Here is a 4,181-nt window from a genome sequence, read left to right as displayed (position 1 = left end):
GGAGGTGAGACTGACCCTGGGTCTGTTCTTCCCAGAGGCGCAGTCGGATTCTGCCCGGAGCAAGACACTGACGGGAGCCGGGGCCCTTGTGCTCGGGCTTGTCACCTTCGGAGTGGGCCTGTTCCTGCACAGGAGGAGCAGGAAAGGTGAGAAGCCTGTGAGGTGCCTGAGACTTCCTTTCCCCTGACTTTCCCGTCTTCCCTGCCGAGAGGCTGAGACACAAAAGCAATGCCAGAGAGTTCTGCAGGCCCCTGAAATCAGATAGGAGGGAGCAGGTCGGGGAGCAGAGATGGCCCGTAGGGAGGGAGGAACCCCACGCTGGGAACTTAGCGCAGCCAGACGCATGAGGTCCCCATTACTCTGGCTTGTCAGGGCGTCCATCAAGTGACGGACAATGGAAGATGAGATGGGAAAGTTTCTCTAATTGTCTGAGGTGGTTTTAATGGTTTAATCCATTCCCTTCCCTCTTTTCATTTCAGTCCAACGAGGATCTCCATAAACAGGTAATATTCCTGCTTCAGTGTTCTTGAGGGGGTGGGCTGCAGAAGGACATGTCCCTTCTCTGCATTGCGATGCTGAGGTCCCTCCTGGGAGGACAGTCTCAGGCCTGAACGTCTCTGTCACCTCAGCCCCTGGGCGAGTGTGGGGAAAGGGCCTGACTTGGTCCACCGGTGCAGGAGGCTGAGATAAATCTGTTCTTAATCAGGCCCAGTCTCCGTCTTTCACCATAATTTTCCTCTCCTGGGACTTAGAGGAAGAGAGGTCAGCAACCTGGGTAACGTTTTCTCTTTTGTCCCCACAGGGTCCCTGACCTAACCTGAAAAACTGCATGTGCCTCGGAACAAGTGTTTTTCTGTGTGTCTTAGTCCCAGAGGCTGGCTCTGGGACAGACCCCGGCTTCCCAAGAGGATGTTGCTGCCAAGTATTTGCTCTGAAGCCACTTTCTGTAGTTCTGCTCTTTGATTCAATGCACGGTGGCTCTCATGGGCCTCCAACCAGGTTCCCTTCTCCTTAGCCCCATAAATAATAAAACCCAACATTATTGTTTGTTTTAAGAATATGCGCCGAGTCATCCCAGCTGTTGTTTTTGTCTGAGGGTTTGGTAAACAGTAGGTGTTATGAGAAGTTCGTTGGTTACTCGTAGGCAAGAAGGAAAACATGAAAATGGGGATATCTCAACTACTGAGAAGGCGGCCAGTTGGACACGGACTCCTGACTGGTGTGTCTCCTTGGGCTGCCCCATAATCGTGTTCGGTACCTTCGTGCATTTAGGTCCGGGACCATATCTCCTGGTTCTTCAGTGGGGAGCAGATGTGAATCTGGGTTGTGTGACCCGTATTGACATAGCGCTGACTCAGCATTCAACTTGTTAAAAGCATGTACCAAACGTGGCTTGGCCTTTGAATGAGTCAAGTAGAAGGGACTTATCCTCTAAGTCTGCATGCATCCGCCCACCTAACCCTCCTGTCCTAGTAACTCCTACAGTGGGAATTGAATCTGCTTTGTTAGAAGATTAAAGCAACATATGTAGCACTCTTTTTCAAACACAGGTCATTGTTTTACAATCCAAAATTATGGGTTTGGGATTTAATATTAAGGTATACTTAAGTCAAGATAGAGGACATGTTTGGCTTAAGCTTTTCTTTTTTTGAGACAGTCTCGCTCTGTCACCCTGGGTGGAGTGTAGAGTGCAGTGGCTTCATCGTAGCTCCCTGAACCTCAGTCTCCTGGCCTGAAGTGATCCTCCACGTAGCTGGGACTATGGGTGTGTGCCACCACACCCAGATGATTTTTCTATGTTTGGTAGAGACAGAGTCTCACTCTTGCTCAGGCTGGTCTCGAACTCCTGAGCTCAAATAATCCTCCTGCCTCAGCCTCCCAGAATGCCAGGATTATAGGTGTGAGCCACCGTGCCCAGTCAAAGCTTTCCTTTTTGTGGAGAGTGGAGATTCTTACCTCCTGGTGCACAGAGTGAGCACTCAGGAGTTCTCTGACACACCTGGTCAATGGCATCCCCCTTCCCTGGCTTCTTACAAGCAGCTTCTGGCCTTGTGTGCCCCTGGGCACCTGTCCCTGGGCGGTTCCCATGAGCTACTATGCTCCTCTTGCCCAGGTCCCCTCCCAAATCACGCCCTGCCTCTGGGGACCAGCTTCCCCCGTTTCCAGAAGGGGTCTGGGCTGAAGGTGCAGACACAGAAGCAAACACAGCCGGAGTCTACGGCAAGGATGGACTCACTAGGGAGGGGTCAGGAAAGAGAAGCCACAGACAAGAACCATCAACCACATCTTGTAATCTGCTAAGTGCTTCATTTAATCCTTTTATCCTAGGGAATAGGACACAGTTTTATTTTCTTTTTAAAATGTGGAAACTGAGGCTTGGCGAGGTCCCATAGCTATCACATCATAGCAAAGCCACAAATATGGAAAATTGAGATGTTTCCAAAGCCCGTGCTCTTTCCATTACTCACCTTAGACAATTCATAGAGAGACCTGGTCCTCGCCCAGTGAAAACATCGTTATCCCTGTTTTGTGCAGCAGTTTCAGCTGTCACATAGTGAGGGGAGGAGGACAGTGTAAGTAAATGAGGACGCTTTAACTGCTCATTTTCCCTTTTGGCTTCACAGCCAACACGTGAGAAACCCGTGCAGCAGAACATTACTATGATTATAATCCACCATTCAGAGACAGAAAGGAGTCATGAGAATTCTGCAAAGTCTTAGAATCTAGAGCACTATTGAATTCTCGGGTCCTTGGCACATAAATCCCATTCTTAGAGCTTCTAAGCACTGAATGTTACAGACCAGATCCCATCGGAGTCGTCCCCAGCCATCTTTGCCCCTGTCCTCGTGCTGTAGGTTAGGGCGGTGCCCAGGCCAGAGTGAACATTCTCTGGACCTAACTCCGGACAGATCAGCAACTGCAGCATCTGCACCCACATTACAGGTCCAGGATATGAACTCCTGGGGAGCTGAGGGTACAAGGAGGTGGGGAAAGGCCTGGAGTCACAGAAGGTAGGCATCAGACACATCTAGCTCTGACATACAGAGGGAGTTATCGATCTCCTGGATTTCTCAAGAAGAATGCAGTGTAGAGAGAGGCCCCAGAGGAGAGCAAGGCACAGAGACCATCCAGTGTGGGCACCACCTTTTCATCACACTTCCAGTTTTCAACATTTATTGAGTACTTTCTGAGTGCCGGGCCCTGTGCTGAGTGCTAGGGGCAGCAGGACCAGAGAAAGCCAGGAGTTGGAGGGGTCTTGGGGTACATCATTCATTGGTGTTGAAGAGCAGAGATTCAAAGGAAAGCTGGGACTGGCTTCAAATTAGGCCTGAAGTTGGTGAATCCACCACATCCGCTTCTGACTCAGAAAGGTTGTCACCTGCAGCAGAGCAAACACAGTGGGGTCAGGACCCCCAGCTCAGTGTTGTAGCCTCATCCCTTTCCACCTGGTCTCTGATATTGTGTCCCTCACAGGCCCCTAGGGAGAAGGTGGTCTACCCCACAGGTGCTGCTGCCCCAGAAGATGATCAGTGAGAAGTCGAGGGGTACCCTAAGGAGACATCATTTTGCCCTCTCTCGCTCTACCCTTGTCCACATACTCTGAGCCTCAAGAAACAAGAGGCCAAGACACAAGATCGTGAGAGTTGAAGGAGGTAGGACTGGGGCACAAGGCAAGAAGCTGCTTTTTTCTTTCAAAAGAGATGAGGTCTCCCTCTGTTGCCCAGGCTGGAGGGCAGGGGCGCCATCATTGCTTACTGCAACCTCGGACTCCTGGGGTCAAGCGATCCTCCCACCTGAGCCTCCCAAAGCACTGGGATTACAGGTATGACCCTCCATGCCCAGCCTGAAGCTGTTCTTTAAAGGGTCTCCAATAACCATTTAATAACCAGGCCAGTGTATATTTAATTGACGCCATTTTAACATCCAACACTATTAACTATTTCTTCGTTCCTGAAATTTCTGCTCCCTTGGGTTATATAATGAAACATTCCCTGATTCTCCTGCCTCTCTGCTTTTTGAAGTCCCTTTGAGTACCTTCCCTTCTGTGCCTTTTCCATACTAAGAGTAGAATAGGCTGTGCTCAAGTATCAAATACCCTGACACCTAGTTGTTGCTTATGCTACATGTCCAAAGCAAGTTGCGGGGGAAGCTCTGCTCATCATGTTACTCAGGGAGCCAGG

General features: G+C 50.2%; 1 long non-coding RNA gene across 1 annotated transcript; it reads left to right on the top strand.

Moving 5' to 3' along the window:
- The first annotated feature begins 41 nt into the window (after nucleotides 1-41).
- LOC105806474 lies at nucleotides 42-1,053 on the top strand. Its single transcript, XR_001137267.1, has 3 exons — nucleotides 42-146; nucleotides 480-503; nucleotides 803-1,053. It is a non-coding gene; the product is annotated as an uncharacterized LOC105806474 (long non-coding RNA).
- The last annotated feature ends 3,128 nt before the right edge of the window (nucleotides 1,054-4,181 follow it).

This window comes from Propithecus coquereli, unplaced genomic scaffold, assembly GCF_000956105.1.
Source record: "Propithecus coquereli isolate 6110/MARCELLA unplaced genomic scaffold, Pcoq_1.0 Scaffold1400, whole genome shotgun sequence".
Taxonomy (NCBI): Eukaryota; Metazoa; Chordata; class Mammalia; order Primates; family Indriidae; genus Propithecus; species Propithecus coquereli.
This window is presented reverse-complemented; position numbering and strand designations above follow the sequence as displayed.